General features: G+C 47.9%; 1 protein-coding gene across 6 annotated transcripts in view; it reads left to right on the top strand.

The window, feature by feature from the left end:
• RERE (arginine-glutamic acid dipeptide repeats) overlaps window positions 1-21,071 on the top strand; it is a 172,269-nt gene that overhangs the window by 20,662 nt on the left and 130,536 nt on the right. For 2 of the 6 annotated variants that reach the window (XM_058423346.1, XM_058423345.1), the window contains exon 2: window positions 302-429. The exons of 1 other annotated variant lie outside the window; for it this stretch is intronic. The gene's annotated coding sequence lies outside the window, so the exon portion shown is untranslated. Of the gene's footprint in view, window positions 1-249; window positions 430-17,478; window positions 17,536-21,071 lie in introns of those variants that run through there. 3 more of the 6 variants (XM_040084806.2, XM_058423344.1, XM_040084805.2) reach the window with 2 other exon arrangements.

Below are 21,071 nucleotides of genomic sequence, written 5' to 3'. Positions count from 1 at the left end.
CTGACATAAATAAAACATTGGCAGTAATTGGCTGTGACAGCTCCGCCGCTGCCGCCCCTCCCGGCTGCGGGAGCCCCGGCCCCTCTCCCCGGGGTAATTGGCTTTGACGGCTTCTGGTTGCTGCAATAATACTGATCCATGAGCCTGTGTGAGCTGCATAATGCCTCGAGGATTTTGTACCCATCAATATGTCCTCAGCTTGAATCTTTTTTTTTTTTCATACCTTTTTTTTTTTTTTTTCCGTGGCAGTTTATTAAAAGGAACGCTTGCTGCATTTACTGTGTGTTTGGTATCTACACAGCCTCAGCTGTCATGGCAGATGAAAACACCATCCTGCAATTCCAAACGCTCCTGTGTGCCTGCTGCTGATACAAAGAAAACCCCCCTGCGATTGCCCAGAGCCGCTTGCAGTTCAAGTCTCTTACTTCTGTAGGTACATCGATGTTTTAGAATGATCCGTGATAATAAAACGCGATAATCTGTTGGCAAGAGCACAACTGCTTTTGTTTGCAAAACTTAATAAGCTGTGAGACAAACACAGAAATATGCAAAGGCAGAGCCGTACGTGCTAAGTGAGGCCTGACAGTTTCGGTTCTAACCACAGCTGAAGGCGTACTGACTTGTTTGCTACCTTGGGTAATAACTCAGATTTCTTCTGTGGTGTCTGGTGGAAAAGAAAAAAAATCAGAATCTTTTATTTGCCGGTATTGGATCACACTTGATCTTATTGGGGCATTCTGAGAAATGTAAATGGCAGCAAATCCAACTTGGTTGGATCCTAATCAGCTGCAACACCAAAGTTATTGGGTTCTTAACCAGAATTGGCACATAGAGCTGAAATTCATTAAAAGTCGTTCTTAAAGTGGGATTAGTTTTTCTCGGTTACAATTACTGCCGGCTCATCACGGAGAGCAGAATTTCTGTGGGTGAAGTGTGGCCAGAGTAATTCCCTATCTCACCAGGAGTCGTGACTCTTCTGGGAAGGAAGTTTGGATAAATATCCCTGTGAGCTTTGCTCCCTGACAAGCTTAGGGCTCTCTGCTTAGGGAAGAAAGGATTCCAGGAGTGCTTCAGGAGCCACTGCACAGCAGAGCAAGCCTGTGATGGCTGAGGAGAAGATTCTACTGCTCCTGAAGAAGGTATTACTCCTTGCTTGAAATAAGATCTGCTGGCAGCCACCAAGGCAGCTTGCTGTGTGCTGGAGGAGTGATGCATCCCTGGGAGTGACTCAGGCAAAGGGCAGGGATTTCATCTGCTCGTCAGTCAGTGCCAAACTCTGCTCCTTCACTACAATTACCTTTTTTTAAATCTTTTTTGAGCTCAAGTGTGCTGATTCTGACATGGGTTATGGGTTTGTAGTGGTGCAGTACCACAGTGCTGATGACTCTTGTGGGGAAATGGCAGATCACTCCTAGTGGGATAATCTGCATCTTTATTTTTAGAAACAAAACCCTTCCCAGAGAAACCAACCCTCTGCTTTCGTTATGTTATTGTGGGGATGTCTGGCAAAGTTTTAGTTCCTTGTTTCATGGACTCAGCTGTGTCTTGATCCTGGAAATAAAAGTTCTCTGTTTAATTAGGTGCTGTGGAGAGGAGGTTGATGATCAATGCCTGTCGGCTTTTGGGTTCCAGCTTTCCGTGACAACAAAAAATGTTTCCCACTCAGCCCGTACTTTGTTTTTTAAGACTGTTTATGTCTTGAACCTTTCAGGCAAAACCCTGAAGCAAATTATTCCTCACTCTGTGTTCCTTCCACTGGTGTTTTGGAGAAAAAGGTACTGAAATGTCATTCTTTCCACTAGATGAGCTCACAGTGCAAATAAAATTTCAGAACAGGATTTCCCTTATTTTTGGTAGATATCTCCCCTGAAAATTACAGTAATCACTTGGGTACAAGCTTTTCAGAAGCAGAAAAAACCAGTTTCAGGGGCTCACTTCTGCATTCAGAAGTATTTAGAAACCAGAACGCGGCAGGGTAGTGTTTGAATCCCTTTTCAGCTTGTGTGCACTGTGAGCACTCGTTCCGTCCCTCTGGACGCTGCAGATCATTTCTGTGTTCCAGGTAAACTTGAATTTGAGAACACGAGGATATTTCAAATCATTCAGCCTCTTCTGTAGTCTGGCATTTTTATCCACTCCATCCCAGGAACCAAAACCAGGGAATATCAGTTTGTCAAATATACCCAGCAAAGTCTTAGGAATTAAAAATAGCAAAATGCAATTACAGGCTAATTGATGAATGTAATTAGATGTAGATTTGACCACAACTAGGTTCTGCAGCATTAGCAATTTAATTACAAAATGCCTTGTGATTGTAAAACTAGTAAGAAATACTTTGCTGGTCGCTCTTTCACATCCTGTTTTTCACAAAATCAGCTTCAGGGGCCATCGTATGAACAAGTGAAATATTCGAATTTGCATCAGAGCGAATCTTGCTCTGGAAACTTAAACACAGTTTGAAATTGCTTACAAAATGTAAACTTCAGGAAAGTAACGTCAGTTCTCACAGCTTTGGGCTGTTGCATACAGATTCCATTTTATCCATATTTTATCCATATTTTTGTCTCGTGCCAGGCAGGGAGTTCTCGGAGTCCTTTGGGAATGTGCAATCCCAGCACCTTGCCCAGGGTGGGTCTCCTCACCCAGCCCCTTCCCCTCTGGGTTTAGGTCTCCTCCTTTCACCGGGGCAGCGCTGTGGGTCTCATACTTAGTTCAGGAGCTGACCCAGCCCAGGTAATTTTTTTAGAAGCTGTTTTTAAGCTCATCTTTATTGGCTTAACTAAAGCCCTTGGCTTGGGGCTTGGATTTCAGCACTGGTGTGGCTGAAGACCTTTGTACACGAGGAGGAGAAGGATTGTGTGTGGAGGGTGCAGAGCAGTTACTGCCCTGCGCTGCTTTGGGGTTTTATTGATTTTAGTTATTACCAATATTTTGAAAAGGCCCCGTTGGCTCTCAGTGAGGTTTGGCCCCCCAGAGGTGGGGTTTTGGAGCAGCTTGTGCTTGGTGTGCTGGGCTGGCGCAGGGTTTGGTGTGGGCAGGGGACAGCAGGACAGGAGGGGACAGCACTGGGAGCTGGTCTGGGTGCTCCCAGGGGGGACAGGACACAGCAGGGGACAGGACACAGCACTGGGAGCTGGTCCGGGTGCTCCCAGGGGGGACAGGACACAGCAGGGGACAGCAGTGGGAGCTGGTCCGGGTGCTCCCAGGTGGGACAGGACACAGCAGTGGGAGCTGGTCCGGGTGCTCCCAGGGGGGACAGGACACAGCAGTGGGAGCTGGTCTGGGTGCTCCCAGGGGGGACAGGACACAGCACTGGGAGCTGGTCCGGGTGCTCCCAGGTGCAGCAGGACACCAGTGGGAGATGCTGCTCCGGCCAGGCCTGGCGTTGCTGTTGGAATAGCGTCGGCAAAGGGCGCCGTCCTGCTGAGCCCCGCAATCTCGTTGGCACTCTGTGCCACCCCAGAGAGGATCGCACAGCAGTAATGGTTCAGAGGGTGTCTTCTCCTTGCTCTCCAAAGGAGATTGATTTGTTTGTCAGGTGTGTGAATGCCAAACCACAAAACTTGAGTTAACTTATTTTCTTAACAAAATGTACGCTTCATGTAACACTTGAGATGTGCTCTTCTAAATAACCTCATAATGATCAACAAGCTTGCCTTGCCTTAAGAAGATTAAGGAATTAATGTCAAATTACAGACACAACCGCAAATAGTATTTGCTGTGTTCGGTGTGCGGGAGGGGTAGACAGCTGATAAACATGAATTATATATTTTAATTTATATTTTTTTTTTCCTTGGAGGAAGAATCACAAGTGTTAGGATAATTTAATGCTGTGAGTGTGTGAGGGGAAAGGCTGCCCTGGCCAGAGAGACACTCGTGTTCTGAGCGGGTTTGGCTGAGGATCCAGGCAGAGCTCCGTGCGGCTGTGTCAGGCAGTTCCTGTGTGTCAGCGAGATCACAGTGCCACAGTCGGTGTTCGTGTGTGCAGGGGGTGAGTTTTGGGTGAGACAATGACAAAATGCCTAAGAAGATTGTCTGTGTTACATAATGCTAATGGAATTATGGTTGGATAAACACATTAATATAAGGGAGGGAGAAAATGCCCAGACTTTAGCTGTGGGAGGCATAAATGTTGCTGCTGAAAGCCATGGCATGATTTCTGGAAATGGTTTTAAGTTCAGCGTAGCTGGTTAAAAATAACACGTAATAAGTTTTCATTTTCCGAGCTGTAAATGGCTTACCTTAATCTTTCTATTTTGGTCAAGTGAAAGGGAAATGAGGTCTGAAGAAATGCTCTTTAGCAAAAGACGTGAGAGCCCCCGAGATGACTGCTCTGTCAGTGGAATTGCAGGTGATTTTTGTGATGTGCACGGCAGTTTGCTCACGTTCACAATCAGAGCAGGGGTGGGGTTACAGAAAATGGGTTCTGCTAAAACAGGGGCTGCACCATTGATCCTCCCTGAGAAGAGTCTCTGTTGAGCTTTGGAGCGATCAAAGGCTCCAGGTTTGTCTATCAATAGATGCTGTTTTTAGCTACTGTTCTCAATTATTTGTTGATGTTCTAAGGTAAATAAACTTGTAAGAAGGCTTGAGCTTAAAACTTCACATTGCTTCTTGCACTGAGTGTTACAGAACTGCAGATTCTGTGAGCAGGGAGTCCGGGAGATACCTTGCCTGGCTGTGACACTTAATTTTGGCCTTAAAAGCTGTGACCCTCTTGTAGCAAATATCTCTGAGGAAGACAGTTTGTGATGGAAGTGTGCTGCATCCTTTTTGTACATCAGTGTTTCCATCTGTTTGTGCTGCCAAGAATTTTCCTGACCTTTTCCAAATCTTTATTTTCCTGGCAGTCACTTTGTGTTGAAGAGACAAATTATTTTCTTCCGCATCTTTGGCTTTATGCTGAACTCGTTTAAATATGAAAAAAATCACTTTTATTTAAACTCCTCGTTTTCCCCGGGATTCACGTTAAAGGCGTGGTTGTTTGGAGGCAACCCTGGGTTCTTACAGCCCTCGGAGTTCTGCCTGTGTCCAGAGGAGGGTCCCCAGGAGATCTCTCGGAATCCCCTCCGGTGAAGGATAATTGTAGATTTTCTGACACCCAGGACAGGTTCCTGCTCTGAGGTGTGTGAGTGGAGCTCCAGAGCCTGTCCTTGTGTGTTCCCCTGCCCTTTTGGGCTGGAACCTGTGGCCCCAGCCCTGAGAGTGAGGATGAGGGTGGTGGGGTGAAGGCAAAACCTTCCCCCTTATTTCGGGATCGCTGGCGCTGTGTGACTGTCCTGTGTGAGTCTGCCTGATGTGGGGGAGGAAAGCAAAAAGACATCATTAAATTCTGCAGTCTGGTTTTTCTGTGGCCCTTCTCTTCCTAAAGGGCTCGGATTTGGAAGAAATGAATCCCTAATAATTGAATTAATTAACAGTTCCTGATGAGAGGCTCTCTGCACAGCTCCTTCCTTGTGTCCCTGTTATCTTTTGCTTGTACCTGCTCGAGCAAAAAGTTTACAATCAGGGAGTGAGACCTTGATACATTTGCAGTTACCCTCATTTGAGGTTGAAAAGGGTCTTTTAGTCGTAGTTTAATAGCCAAGTGGATTTTAACTAACTGAAATCCTATGCCTTAAAATCTTTCACTTACAAATGATAATTCAACTCCTAGGATGGCTCCTGCAATCCATACTCGGCCTGATACAAAATCTGGGAAACTGCAGCTCCTTTATTCACTTCAGTGAAAGGTGCATGTGAAGCCTTGGAAAACAAAGCTAAGTCTTTATTCAGGATGAGGTGGTTAATTCTCCTCCAACTGAGAAATAATGCTTTATTTTTAATAGCTTTGTTCTTTGATCAGAGGTAGTGTCTAATTTTGTTATCAGCACACGGATAGGGCTTCAGGGAGAGCAGAGATGAATGTACACAGGGTGTAAATTTAGAAAATACATTTATTCCCCGATGTGTGCAAAGCGCTGCTGAGTTCCCCGATATATAAAGTAAAATATTGCTGCTTTCAGAGCTCTGCGGGGAGCAGGGGCTGAGTGGAAGGGGCCAGGGAGTGATGTCAGGGATGAGGAGTTGGCTCTAGAGGGTGCTCTGAACCAAGGCAGCTTCTCCTTCCCCTCCTCAACAGCCACTCGTGACGTTTTGCTGAAGAAAAACAATAAAAAACCGTTCTGCCTCCCTTCTGCCCTCCTCCCCAAGCACATGGGCTCACACTTTATTGGAAACCTGAACATTACTTTGGCCTGGAGAGTTTTTCTGGAAGATGCTGCTTAATTATTTAGCTCTGGGGGGGATTCCTGCACTGTGAGCTCTGACTTCCTTCCGTGTGTTCTCATGCTGATTTAAATAATTTGGATGTTTAAGTATCTTTGGAGGTCTTTATAGAGCATAAATGAAAGGATGAATGGTTCAAACTTGATGGTATTTTCTCCCTTTCTTGGACAGGAGGTGAATCACAGCATTTTTGCCTCGATATATTAATAGAGAAAGAAGCAGTGTCTTGACCTGCTGTGATTTTTAATATCCCTTTCTAGCAGCCAGTAATAACTGGTAGTAAAACATGTAATAATAGACAAATTCCACAGTGAGATTTCACACAGGGTTGGTTTTTTTTTTTTCTCCTGTTGGCTGTAACTGTCTGTGTGACACTTTCATCTCTTCCTTTCATTTTCCAGTGCTGTGACCCTGCCCCAAACCTCCCTGGGAGGGAATTTCCTGGCACTGAGAGGCCTCCGGGTGCTGATGGTTCTCAGGTGCTCAGGGCTGGGCTAACAGCACGGGCTGACTCCCAGGTCTCTAATTCAGGTCGATTTTGAATAGATTTTTCCTCTAAGCATGGCAATTGTTTCCTTGATGCCAAAAAAAAAAAAAAAAAAAAAAGTTTAAAGCTGGAGTTTTTGGCCAGGGAATATTTCCATCTGCAAGTGTCACGTCTCTTCAGCTCTCTTGTCTCTTTGCTGGTTTTTGGCAGGGCTGTTGCATTTCTTTTCTAGCTTAGAAGAAAGCCTTGAGTGCCTGGAGTTCATGGCCATTCTGACACATTAAAAACTGGGGACTGTGGTTGTTTGGGCTCCCCTTTTTTGTTCCACTTTGTCTTTTTCCTCTGGAAAAAATGTAACTGTTTCCCCCCGAATGCGCAATCGGGTAATAGAAATCTCGTAATTTTTACCTCTGACTTGAGTGGTTATGGGGACAGTAATTGTTTCAGCCTGATGGAGATTAAAACTTGTCTCCCATGTCAGTTATTAAATGTGGAAATAGCTGCAGGCTGTGGAATAAAATATTTGATTTACAGTGCAACTCTGTGAAAGGCTGTAACGCAAGAACTGCATGGATTTGTTTGGTATAAAAGCTTCATTTGAGATGGAAGCAGCAGCCTCTGGACCATCCCTGGCTGTGGTTTCTGTTTCGGTAGGTGGGAGCCCAGTGTGGTGATTTGTGTGGTGTGATGATGCTGATTCTGAGCTGGAAGATGAGTTGTCTGTAATTCTGAGCCGCTCTCAGCGCTCCAGCTTCTTAGCACAGTTAACCAGAGCTGAGCTGGCTGTAATTCATGGAGTTTTCCTTTTCCGGAGTTAAAGGTTAAAGTTATTACAAGCATGTGTGTGAGCTGTTGTTGGCATTGCAGGGTGCTCTGGATGCTTGCACATTATTGCTGTGGACATATTTTTCTACTTAACGTGGTGAGCAGTTGTTTAATTGGAAAAGCTGGTACTTCTCTTGATCCTGAGCACAGTAAAAATCAATGTCTTCCCTGCAGTCTGAACTAATAGGAATCAAACTCATTGAAGGATGAAAATAGTTTAATCAACAGAGAGATGTCTTAAAGGTTATTTAAAAAACAAAAGCAACCACCAAGCCCACAAACAAAGCGAACAGCCCAGGCCAGGTCTGGAACTAATGAGGAAAACACTTCCCACCTTCAGCTGGACTAAGGAAGGGAAGAAAGTTTCCATCTGCCATGGATGGAGGGAGATTCTTGGGAGCCATTTGATTTCAAAGGCTTTTCTTTTAGACGCCACTTGTCTGTATCTTCAGCCTTTGTAGGAAGTGACAAAAATGAGGTCTAATGATGGGTTTCTTTGTAGTGGAAGCCATGAAAGGGACTTTGTCTTTTCATTCCAAGAACTGAATCTACAGCGATTGTCAGCCTTGTTCTTGACCTCATTTGTCCATTGAGCTCTGCTTATTTCAGACACATTTCAAATACAGTTTCCTGGCTGGTTACTGGTTCCCCAAAGGGGCGATTTCCCTGAGAAAGGAAATGACAGCTGCATGTTTACCTGCGTGTGAAGTTACACAGATGTGTGCTACAGCAGATAAGTGATTTCAGAGTTTTCCTCCTGAAACTCGATGGCTGAAGGTAATAACAAAATGGATAACCTGGCGTGTGCTCTGTGACTGCTGAATGGTGATTCTATGAAACTGGGACAAAGTGTAACCTTTAAATTACGTTTTTACTTCTTGTTGTGCCACCCCAGCACGTTCAGATCCTAAACAGCAAAGCCGCAGAACTCATTTCATGAGATGTGCCAAGCTTTAATACAAGTCTTAGGGATGGATTGTTAACGAGCTCACGATGTGACACGTACACTTCTTTCTGATAAAACATTAGTGTGAAAATTGAGCAGTTCCTGTCATTCACCTCTCAAAACCCAGAGAGTGCTCACAAAGGGGAAGGGGCAGCTCTCACAGCCGGGAAGGTGCTCGTGGTTTGCTCTGGGGATGGCACCTTGGGATCTGGCTGTGTCCCCCCATGGTCCCTGTGTGTCCCCCCACGGTCCCTGTGTGTCCCCCCAGGGTCCCTGTGTCCCCCCCCATTTTCCCTGAGCCCCCCGTGGTCCCTGAGCCCCTTGCAGGCGGGTTTTGTGGACCCTGAGGAGTTTCCCAGGACGCTCCTGAGCTCAGCGCTTTGTGGGTTTGTTTCCCTCCGCTCTCGGCGGGGCTGTGGCAGCGCTCCGGGCAGTGCAATCCCGGTTCCCAGGTGCCAGCTCCGGGCTCTGCCGCCCTCTGAGCGGGTTTTGGGTGGGTTTTGGGTGGGTTTTGGGTGGGTTTCCCTCTGTGGGTGGGAGGCTGACACTAGATGGCAATGCAGCCTGGGCACGCCTCGGAGCCCTTCGTGTTAAAGGGGCTTTCGCCGCATCTGTGTTGGCGTTAAAGCTGTCTGTTGTTGTTCCTCTGGGCCAGGAGTGTTTGTTACGCTGTGAATTTCGTGCAGGAGGTGTAAGACCTCCTTTCAATGAATGCTTGTTTTATGGGACCGACCCTCTGTGCGTGTGCTTTGCAATCTGCAGGAGTTATTTCATCCCACCTGTGATGCCTGGGACACGGCTCAGGGTGCAGGGAATGGGACTCTGATGTTTTACAGCTTTCTGCAAAGCTCTTCCAGGGAAATTCCATGGAATCCTCTCACACACCCTTATGCTAGGATGCCTTGGAATTGTTTGGTTGCCTAATCCTGGTGGGGGTTAAGTATTTGAAGTTTTTCCTGTTTTATCTCCGTACCACAAGAAGCTAAATAGAACACCTGGGGTGCTTTTTATGTTGAATTCTTTAACAGGGCATTGAAAGAACCGTGTAAGGGGAAAACTGATGTGTTGCAGGTTTAGCCTTGCTAAAAACACTGAATTCAAACGTTCCTGTAGTAGCTGCAGCACACGTGAAACCAAGGTGAATGGAGTTAAGACTACTGTGTGTTTTACTTGAGAATTTGAAGGGTGTTCAGAGTCAGAACACAGCCATGAGAATGGGATTTTTAAGCCTTCGGTGTGATTCTGTTGTTTTACGTTGAATACTGACAGGAAAACGTGCATTGTGTTGACAAGCAGCGCGAAGCTGATTTATGTTAAAATATACAGCAGGATCCTTTGCTTTTGCGAGTGTTTGCTGGGTTGGTGTGAGCCCTGCCTAACTATCGCCACCTCCTCATCTCCAGCGTGAGCAACATTGTGAAGCTAATTTTGAAAAGCCTTTTTGGCTGTTAATTGGTTGATAGCAGCTATCAAAAATCTGCTGCTTCCTTTCAGTTGACTCAGAGTTCCTGTGTAGGTGGCTGCGGGCTGAGTGCTGTGTGAAACACAGCCCTGCACCAGTAAATCCCTGTCTGCTGGAGAAAAAACAAATCAAAACGAGTCCAGCAAACTGCTAAAATAATAATGCTTCCTGTGGGAGTGAAGCTGTCTTATTTGCTTACTCTTGGAAGCTGTGGAGGGAAGAGAAGGGGGATAAACTGAGACTCTTCTCATTATTCCCTGTTTTGGGGGGATTCTGGAGGGGTGTGGTGGAACAATGCCTGAATTAGTTGCATCCACTGAGTATCTTGTCCTGTGACTTTGGGAAGTGCAGAGTTCCTTCCTGGTGTAACTGAACTGGAGTTGTGTGGTTTCAGACTGGTGATATTTTTTCAAGATTACAGTAGAAACTTCCTGTTTTTAGAGCTTATCTCCCTGTCTGGAGGGAGAGGTTATTATAGGTACGGTCACATCCTGTGGTTGTTGTCACTTAAAAAAAAATCTATTGAATTTTCAGAGGCCTTTGAATGTGTGAGTGATTACTGCTCCAAAAACTGAGCTGCAGCCACAGTTCCCATCTCCTCTGTGATCTCAATAAAAGGCCGTAAATCCATTGCAAATTCTACATCTCTGTTAGTTCAATTTCTGTGTTGAGAAAATCCCTTGGTAAAGGATCTGTCTGGCTCTGCCAGGAAGATTGCAGAGGAAGCATTTGGGAGTCATTTCCTTCAGCGTGAGCAGAGCATGCTTTATGTTCTAACAGTTTAAACATTCCACAGGCTCTTGATGGAGGTATCAAGTTTTCCATTCCCAGAGTTGCTTTTAGTTTAAACTGGAGGGAAGAACAGGCAAACTCCCATTGTTTTACAGCTGCTTTGATAGAGCTGAAAAAGATGCATTTGCTTAGCTCTTCCTTCCCTCCTTTGGCTTCACTCCTCCCACACACATTTAACTATTGAAAATTTTATTTTGTTTGGTTTTTTTTTATATTCATCTGAGAACAAAGAGCTTCTTGTTTATTTTAATCCATTTGTTACATTTTCAAGTATGTAAATTTCTCCTTTGAAATGACTTTTTTTGACAAATATTTGGATTTTTTTTTTTGTTCCGCGTAAGATAATACCTTCTAAAATGAGTTGTGTGCATTCCTTTGTGTTAAATTCAAGAAGCTGCTGAACAGGTTGGTGTCTTGCCGTAAGTACCACAAAATCTGGCAGACACACTGGATTTTGTTTTAATATTCTTGGCTTACAGTTTACCATTCTGTAATCTGGAGTTTCCCAGGGCAGGGATTTTTTTACAAAACCACTTTTGAATTTTGAAGTGTTAGTCCCTGCAGAGAAGAGGAAACAAACCAGAGGAAAAGTACCAGAAAAAGAAAAGCGATTTCTTTCCCCCTCTTCTGTCTTCCCAGAAAAAGCATCCTGTACTTCTGGCTGAATTTTGCCCTCTTTGAGGTGCAGCTGTCTTAAAACATTGCCCTAGAATTGGGGTTTTACCCTGTTGTGTCCCCTTCTCTGCCTCGGGTTTGCTTCTCCTTGGCCTCAGGGGTTTCTGTCCTGGGAGAGTTTGGTGTTCAGGAGGGTTTGGGGTCAGGGTTTCTGTCCTGGGAGAGTTTGGTGTTCAGGGGGGTTTGGGGTCAGGGTTCCAGGAGGGTTTGGGGTCAGGGTTCCAGGGGGGTTTGGGGTCAGGGTTTCTGTCCTGGCACAGTTGGGTGTTCAGGAGGGTTTGGGGTCAGGGTTTCTGTCCTAGCACAGTTGGGTGTTCAGGAGGGTTTGGGGTCAAGGTTTCAGGGGGGTTTAGGGTCAGGGTTCCAGGAGGGTTTGGGGTCAGGGTTCCAGGATGGTTTGAGGTCAGGGTTCCAGGAGGGTTTGGGGTCAGGGTTTCTGTCCTGGGTGTTCAGGAGGGGACAGCAGGGAGCAGGGGCTGGGCTGACACTGCTGGAAACACTCATTTCATTGTATGGGCACCTGGGGGTGAGCTCTGACAAGGCTGAGTTCTTTCTTGTTGGGTTGCGGATGGTTGGTTGGGTTTTTTCTGGTATTTTTGCTTGGTTTGTTTTCCCCAACACTTCCTGAGCCAGGCCTTCCTGTAAAATCCTGCTTTTCTCACGTGTTAGCACGTGGATTGCCTTCATCTTCACAGCTCCCTGGGGGAGCCACGTTACTTTTCCATTCCTCCTGTGACGGAAATGCAGCGGGCACGCAGGATGCTGTGCAGAAAGAGCCCAGGGGATTCCTCCCGAGCACACACAGAGAGCAGTGAAGCTCCTGTGTCCTTGGAGTCCCCGTTCTCAGGGATGCTGTGCCTGTGCCAGTGGCACTGCTGGGCTGTGTCACAGGGCCGGGGCTGAGGGGGAGCCCGAGGCAGCTTTGAGCTCCTATCGAGCAATTGCAGGAAGGAGCAGGAAGGAGCACAGGTGTCGGCAATGATCTGGGGGCTGTTTCTGTGTGAGGCTTTGGTTTGTGTTTGTGCACTGCCTGAGAGCCGTGTTCTGCTCACCTGGGCTCGGTCAGAGCTGTGTGACCCCCAGGGCTGGCACAGGGACAGTTGGTGGCAGTTGCTGGTGGCAGTTACAGAGGAGCATCGCCGGCAATTCTTGGGCCCGGGGGTCGTTAAGAAGAGGCTGAAGTTCCTCAGACTGTTCTGTGCTTGGGAGGGCTTTGTCCCCAGAGGGGTGATGTGGTGCTAGAGTTTAACAGAGACCTGTGAGGACTTAGAGCTTGTCCAGAGTCCCCTGGAATATCCCGAGCACCACGTAAGTACAGGGAACAGGTCACAGTTCTTGGGCCATAAAATGTGTGATAGTGTTGGTAATTGGGTTTAACAGGGGAAACGTCACCAACAAAACAAAATCTGACCCAGCAAAAAAAGCCAAGCCTCTTAAGGGCTGTAAAGGGTTCAGGTTCCTTTTGGGGATTTGGGAGAGGCAAGGAAATGGCTCATCCCAATTGCAGCGGTTATTACTGGAAATTAAATACTGTAAATGAAAATAACCCTTGGCACGCCGGTTTGTAAGACCTGCTGCGTGTGTAAATGTGGTGCAGCAGAAGTGGCCGTGGCTGCTGAGCTGTGTGCAGGGCTTGCAGCCTCCCCAGGCTGGGATTGCAGCACCCATGCATGCCCTGTGGGTTGTGCCCCAGTTTCCTCTCCCAGCAGCGTGGAGAAGCACCCTGGTGAGACCGTGGAGCAGAGGCTGGGCTGGGGTGCTGCAGCTCACAGCAGGTTTCCTGTGGATGCTCACAGATCTGCAAGTGCAGACACGACTTCTGCTGCGAGCGGATTTGAAGACATTTGTGTGTAGACAGCAGTAACTGTCTTGTCAGGAGCTGGGGCTCGGTTCCTCCCGCTGTTTGTGCCAAGAAAACAGCGCGTTATTTACACGGGAACAGAGCCTCACCTCTCACCTGACCAAAGGTTTTGTGTTTAGATAGAGCCGGGGTGCTTTGATGTCCAAGTGCAAACAATCAGGAATGGGTTGCAGACACTCAGTGCTGCTGCTGGGAGCAGAGGGAGGTGACCTTTCCTGCTGGCAGCCCAGCCAGCGATCCCTGTGCCCTGCTGAGAGATCTCCAGGTGGCCCCTGGAAGTCTCCAGCTCACTTTCAGTTTGAGCTGCCTCTGTGTCAGGTTTTTGTTTTACTGGAGGTGCCGTGGGGGTTTTGGCTGGGGTTACACCACTCACAGAGACTGAGAAACTTGTGATGAGTGCTGCAGCTGATGACACACGAGGAAAACACTGTTGGGACAACATTAAGCTGTTAGTTTGTTCTCCATGAACCTATTCCCTTCCTCTTCCCCCTGCCCAAGGCCAGATCCGAGGGGAGAGCTTGATTTACGTGGAGCTCTGAAGACAGTGTTAAGTCCCCGTTTAAAAATAGGTCCAGCTTAGCAGGGGGTTGTTGTTTGACTCCCTGCTCGCCTAAGCTGGGAAGTTGTGTTGGATTGGCTTTTAGGAAACACTTGTCATGTCCTTGTCTCCATGGGTTCTTAAAAGGAGTTTAAGGTTTCCTTGTGTTCAGTCCATGCAGGCACCAGTGTTCTCCAACCCACTTTAAAACTGACTGCGTGGGTGAACTCGGAGTCAGAGGGAGCTGCTTCCAAGTGCTTGTGGCACCTCTTTGTCCTGAGCACCTCTTGGAAAAAACCCACCTCAATGTACCCGCTTAATCTGTCTAATCTCATTAAGCCTGTTTACGGTTAGTTTGTGTTCCCAGTGTTTGGATACCTGGGAGAGCCGGAATTGCTCCTCTGGAGCGGTTTTTCCAGCGGGTGGAATGTTTATGTGTGCTCCATGGCTCATTCTGTCACAAGTGGGGAATGCTGCTGATTGATAGGCCTCGTGTCTTGGAGGGATTACATCTTCATTTAATATTCCTCCAATTTGTGTGTCTGTGTTTAATATTCTTCCAATAGGGTCGGGCTCGTGCGAAGTTATGAATTATTCGCGTTTGTTATGAGTCGTGTGTCTGGAAAGCAGCACATTTTCCAGCCCTTTGAAGATACACTGTCTGTCACTTCTCAGTGCTCAATCTTTCATGAGCTGAAGTGCGTGGGTACAGGATACAAAGTGTTACAGGATTCGGGGGAAGCGCTGAAAGCCCAAAGCTGTGAGGTAACAGGTGCTTCCCAGATTTTAGCTGCGAGAAGAGAAGGTGCACGGGGCTGGATGTGCACACGCCTTTGAGCAGCGTCAGGAATTACTGACAGCGAGTCAAAGCCTTATTTCTTCGGATTTCCAGCTTCTGTTGTTTATTGTCACGACCTTAGTGTTTCTTCAGCTAGGTGTTCTATTTAATTATGATGTTTATAGTAAATATCAATTCCCTTGGCTGTGTGCTCAGGCCTGTAGCATGCGGAGTGCTTTGCTTGTAACTGCATCCCTTGTCTCAGTTCATTATCTGTTAATGGTACTCGACATGACAGGCTTGTTTTGATAAATGGAGCCTGCCAAGAAAGCTGGGATGGATTTTGCAGGCGGTGGAGTCGAGCTTTGTTTCATTGTGCAGCACCAGAGGACTGATGCACGCTGGACCAAACCCCTCAGAGTGTAGGGAGAGGTCTCTGGGCAGTGGTTCCAACCGTGTCCGTTCACAGGATCTCCACTCAAGGTCTCTTCTTTCCAGTGTATTTTCCTGACCCATGTTAAAGTAGATTTTGCCTGGTGTTGATGGGCTTTGTGAATGTATAACTCACATTTCCCCCCCCCTTTTCAGACATCCAGCTTTCAGAAGGGATAAAAAAAAAAAAAAAAAGAGCTGTTGTGAGTTTATAATGCTGTGGCTAGCAAAGGTGTATTTCACAACCAAGAAAGGATCTTTTATAGTCCATTTTCAAAAGACAAGATAAAAAGTCCCTCTTGCAAAATGGAGCTCGAGGCTGTACTCTATGCATGTTTTTTATTTCAGTCTCTGAAATGGGGGCAGATCTCCATATCTCCTAGGAAAGCCAATTAGTGAAAGTTGAGTTGTCTCTGATGTCGGTGATTGAGTGCTGTGGCTGTTCTGCTCATTCAAGGATCTCCAGAATGCTGTATACAAACAGATGGGACTTGAGTTGATTTCTCTGCCATCTCCCACTCTGCTGAATTCGGAAGTCGGTTTGTGTTGGATTTGCAAGACGGTGTCTGAGATTCAAGAATAGTCTCCAGTTCTGTTGCCGTGCTCAGACTGCCAGATGCTGTGCTCTGCACTGTTTGAACAACTTCCATCCTGATGGGATACAAAGAAATCCACGCATTTTAAAATCATTGTCATTATCTAAGTGCATTTTTCCAGTATATACTGACTTTAGGGATTTGTGATCCAAGCTGGCTGGGTCACCTGCCCTAGAGGAATAAGGTGTTTTTGAACAAGAACCATCAAACAGGGTATTTTTCAAATGATGAAACCTGGCCTGAATTAACTTCCTGCTGGAAAGCTCTTTTGGAAGTCATTAGGAGTAAACGCTGATTTAAATACACTCTGGAACAGTCAGTTCCCTTCTAGGATCTGCCAGGTGTTGGGCCGCATTTGATTAGAAAATTGAGGAGCGAGGATAAAGGCGATGTGGTCGCTTTGTGCTGACTCGAGGATTGAATTTCAGCTCTGGCAGGTTTGGAGCTATCACACGGCTTCTTGGTTCCAAAGCGTGTTTTGCACCAGGTCTGGCGACGACAGGCTCTGGTTCAGGAGCTGTTGGACCATGAATATTGCAGGAGTGCAGCTCGTGCCTGCACCACCCTGGATTTGTATTGATCACGGCAGCCCTGCGACGCGGCGAGGGCGCCTCGGAATTAATCAGCCGCTCCGGCTGGGTGGGTGGTTTTAGGGAGCTGTTTCTAGAAAGTTCAGAATAAATTTCAAACTTAGATCTTTGTCTGCTGAAGGACTCCTGGGCTCTGGTATGAAAATGGTAGGAATGGGCATGGATAAATAGCGGGAAGATGCATAACTACAAATAATTAGCAGCCTCTGGAAAGATGAAGTTGGCAGGCAGTACTTGAGGGTGTTGCTCTAATTAACCGGGTCTGTGAACCTTAATGATTATCATTTTTTCCTATTTTTTTAAAAAAAACCTTGGCTTTGTAAAACCAGCTCGGAGGTGGTGTACTCCCATATTTATTTTATAGGTAAAATATTACTGTATGGCTAGGAAATGGATTTGCTTGGCAGGGATAAAGTGTACGTTGCCCCGAGGTAATGGATTACATAGATGACTTGTTTTGCATGTTATTCTGCAAGGGAAATAGCAGAGCTTTGCTCTAAATTTAAGTCGGTACTAACAACTGAAAGGTCATGGTTGTGGTGTTGAGGGACAACACAAGACGCTGGGAGATGAGTTACGGGTTTACGTGGAGATGCACAGTAAGACAAATATGCATTCTTTATAAAGAAATCCAATTAAATCCACTTGAAAGGTACATGCCCGGCGGAGCACACCAATTTGTGCTCTTTACGGGGAGGGGGGAGAGGAAGATTTTGAACAAAATGGCTCACTAATTGAAGGCAGCGCAGCCGAAGGTCTCCGAAGGTGGCCCCCTCGCCCGTGCCGGGGCTGCTCGGGGCTGGCGTTGCGCTCCGGGGGCCGGACGCGCGTTCGCACCCCCGCGCCGCCCGGGGCCGGGCGCTGCTGCCGCGGGTCCGGGGGATGCTCGGCCCGGCCCGGGCGCCGCTCCGCCCGCAGATGCCATTTCTCGCTGACCGCGCTCCGCCGGCGATCACGGGGCTCCCGGTTCCGGCGGCGCCGAGCGAGGAGGCGGAGCGGGGCCAGAGCCGGTGCCGGTGCCGAGCCGCCCCCGGGGCCGGTGCGTGGGGCCGGGCGGGGGCGGCGGGGCCGGGACGCTCCGCTCCGCTCCGGCCGCAGCTGCTCGGCGGAGGGGCCTCCTTTTGTTCACCAGCTGCGCCTGCCGGCCCCGCTTCCTCCGTGCCTGCCCTTCCCGGAGCCCTCCTCCTCCTCCTCTTCCTCCTCCTCCTCCTGCTGCTGCTGCCGCCGCCGCTCCTCCCGCCGGGCTCCGCCGCCGGCAGCGGGGCCGGAGCGGGGCCGCGCTCGCGGTGAGTGTCCCCGGGCACCCCGAACCCCCTGAACCCCCCGAACCGGCACCGCGGGACTCGCTGCCTTCCTTACCAGTTCTATTCCCACGAGGAGAATTAAGGCTGCTCTGCAAGTTGACTAATTGTTACCTGGCCAACGATAACTGCCTGGATGGAGGAAAGGCTTGGCTTAATTCTCTTTTCCGCTTCGGGCTACTCCAGGGGTTTTTTGAGTTTCTAATTTTATTTTTTTTCCCAGAAAAAGTTGAATCGACTTTTGGTAGGTGAGGCGTGGGTAGGTTGTTATTGGCCTGGGAAGTTCAGAATGGTCTAAAGGCTGCAGGGTTGTGTTTTTGTTTTTCTGGTGGGTTTTTTTTTTTTCCCCCTTTTTTTTCCCTTTTTTTTCTTTTTCCATAACAAATGCTTTACCTCCTTGTTCTAAATATAAACAGTTCGGGTAACTGGACTGCTGTGTTTAATTCTGGTTTTTAAAAGCAGATGAGATGAGGAGATAAGGATTGCATTTTCCTTATCCTGGAAGAAAGTACTTTTTCATTACGCTTGGTACAATGGAATGCCTTTGAAGCGCTAATTGGGACAGTGTGTGGTGTAACTTTTTTAACGATGTTTAATGGTGTTTTAGGATATTGACAGGAGACCTGCTCGGCCACTTTGTTTCCTGAGGAAGAGAGCGGCTCTGCTTTGTTTGGCAGTTGGTTTCAGCTCGTCTGAGTCGCTGTGGCTGTGCCCTGCGTGGGGCATTGTGTGGCTCCCTACAGCCATAGGGGGCTGCTGCAATTGTCGGGGAGTGGAAATGGCGCTTGACGAGGCCACTTAATTTCTTCCTTTGTTGTTTTAAACTTAACGTTGATGTTGGGCATGGAGTAGAAGAAAGTGGAGAGGAGAAACCTAGCGAAGTGTAGTTTCAAATGCTGCACTGATATGTTTCTTCTGGGAACTGGGTTTAAAGTCAGCTGGATTTCAAACCCCACAGACAGCACTATTCCAATGTAAAGCCGTTAATCTGCAGGCAATTAGTTCCAGACGTGCAACCGGCTCCACATTTTTCTCAGTTTTTGTTCTTCCAGGCAGTTTTTGAATCCGTGTGCCCAGTGAGTATCACCAGACAGACGCTTGAGATGCCTGACAAGCAAGCTGAGAATGGTGCAGGAGCAGCATTTTAAAAGCTTTTATTTGTTTTTCCAACCCTGTAATTTGGTGGTGTTTAAACTATTTTATAAAGATCTCTGGGACCCGTGAAAGGTGGTTTTAAGTCCCGAGCACTTGAGCTCTCATTGTGCTCTGGCAGGCTGGGTGCTTGGCAGGCACTTCTCGAAATGTTATTTGATCTGGCAGCACGATAGAATTGACTTGGATTACACAATTTTTTTTCACCCCCCGGTTGCTGTTTGAAAGTGATGCATCAGCGAGTGTTGTTCGAGAGCGTATTTTAAGACCTAAACTGCGTGTATTGGCTTTAAACAGGATTCCAGAGAGAGGCCGTTCAGAATTTGTCTTGTTTTGCGGTTAGGATTTATGAATTGAGGCGAGGGCTGACGTAATCTATCCGACCACTTCCTTTGTGTGTGTTTTAGAGTTGATAGTGCTTTGTTTTGCTTAAAATAGCCAGGACTGTGTTCTTGAATACTTTGCTATCTCCTTTCTGCTGTGGCCTTCAGTGTGAGCAGACAACTTGTTCCAGTTGTGTGTGATTCTGTCCCTTGGAGGAAATGGTTCCTTCCTTTTGTCACCAAGGTTCAGTGAATTGTTTGTATGCTAAGTAGATGAGGCTTTAATTTTAATTAGCATAATGATGTGTACAGCTGTTCTGCCCGTCTTTGCGATTTTTCTACAGATTGTAGAGAATCCCTTGATGTGCCTCTCAAACCCTGTTTTCCTTACTTTTGTTTGTGTAAAGGTGATAAAGATGGGGCTTTGTCTCCTGATGTGTGGTTAACAGCTCACTGCCGGAGAGCCTGGGTTTGATGTTTGTGTGTGGGGAAGGAAATGAGCTGTTTATCACTGAACTAATCCTAAACCTCCTTGTCTGTCGGGTGAAAGGGGGTTTATGCTTCCTATTGTTCTGCTTCAGAGCAGCCAGGAGTAATCTCTACATTTCTTCTTATTAATTTCTTTAATGTCTGTACAGCTTTCTAGGGCCGGCTGTGAGCGTTGGGTCACTGTGCACGTGTTAATTGTTCCTCGTTCTGGGACTTCTTCAGGAGATGTTGAGAGGTTCTGCTGATGCGGTGGATGTTGGATTGAAAGCACACGCTGCTCAGTGTTCAAACAGTGCAGAGCAGCGTTTCTGTGACTTGGTGATAATTGTGGCCAACAGGATATTTCACCTGAGAGCCAGGGACTGGCGAGAAAAGCAGCTGTGAAGATGCAGAAATAGGTGCAGGGTGCTGAGGTTGTGAAGTGCTGTTTTGGCGAGTGATTTTCAGGTGAGGGCTGTGTCTTTGGAGCATTAGGCTGGGCTCTGACAGGGTCAGGGTTGGGTTCTGTATCCAAAGGCCAGGACTCAAACCACTACCCCAGGCAAACGTTGGAATCAATACTATTTTTGTCCACTCTTGTGGGTTAGAAGGTGCTGGCTGGGGCTGCGGGGGTCCCCAGCTGGTGGCTGTGTCACTCTGGCCGGTGGCCGCTGCTAGCCCAGAGCGTCCAAACCCTGCGTGGAGCTGGGCTTTGAGCTGCTGCTGGCCCTGGCACGTGCAGTTAAACTGATCCCAGGTGTGCAGGGATGCAGCGGGACGTGCGGGGATGCAGCGGGACGTGCAGGGATGCAGGAGGACGTGCAGGGATGCAGGAGGACGTGCAGGGATGCAGTGGGGCTTGCAGGGATGCAGGAGGACATGCAGGGATGCAGGAGGAATGTGCAGGGATGCAGCGGGACGTGCGGGGATGCAGCGGGACGTGCGGGGATGCAGGAGGACATGCAGGGATGCAGCGGGACGTGCGGGGATGCAGCGGGACGTGCAGGGATGCAGCGGGACGTGCGGGGATGCAGCGGGACGTGCAGGGATGCAGCGGGACGTGCGGGGATGCAGGAGGACGTGCAGGGATGCAGCGGGACGTGCAGGGATGCAGGAGGATGTGCGGGGATGCAGGAGGAATGTGCGGGGATGCAGGAGGACGTACGGGGATGCAGCGGGATGTGCAGGAGACAGGAGCAGCTCAGGAGCTGTGCTCAGAGCTGGCTCTCAGGTGTGATGTGCTTTTGGGGACTTGGCTGGCTCAGCTCAGGGAGCTGCACAGGAGCAGCAGCATTTTGCAGGTGCTGGAGCAGGAATTCCGTGTAGCCTGTGCTGCTGGAGGCAGTTCTCAGCTACAGAGCAGCTCTCACTGCTTTCCTGGGGGTGCTCACGCCTGGGACAAGCTGCGCATCAGCTTTATTTGGTTTTGTGAGCTGCAGTGTTTTGGCCAAAATACCTATTCCTGCTTTAAAATAACTTGGATTTTCGCTTGACCCTTGCGTATTTAAAGTGCCAGACTCTGTAAGTGACACATGAGAGCACTGAGTCGTTCTGTTTTGCGTTTTAAAGGTAAATAAA

The sequence above is a fragment of the Hirundo rustica genome, chromosome 22, assembly GCF_015227805.2.
Source record: "Hirundo rustica isolate bHirRus1 chromosome 22, bHirRus1.pri.v3, whole genome shotgun sequence".
NCBI lineage: Eukaryota > Metazoa > Chordata > Aves > Passeriformes > Hirundinidae > Hirundo > Hirundo rustica.
The sequence above is the reverse complement of the archived record's forward strand: the minus strand, read 5'-3'. Positions and strand labels throughout refer to the sequence as shown.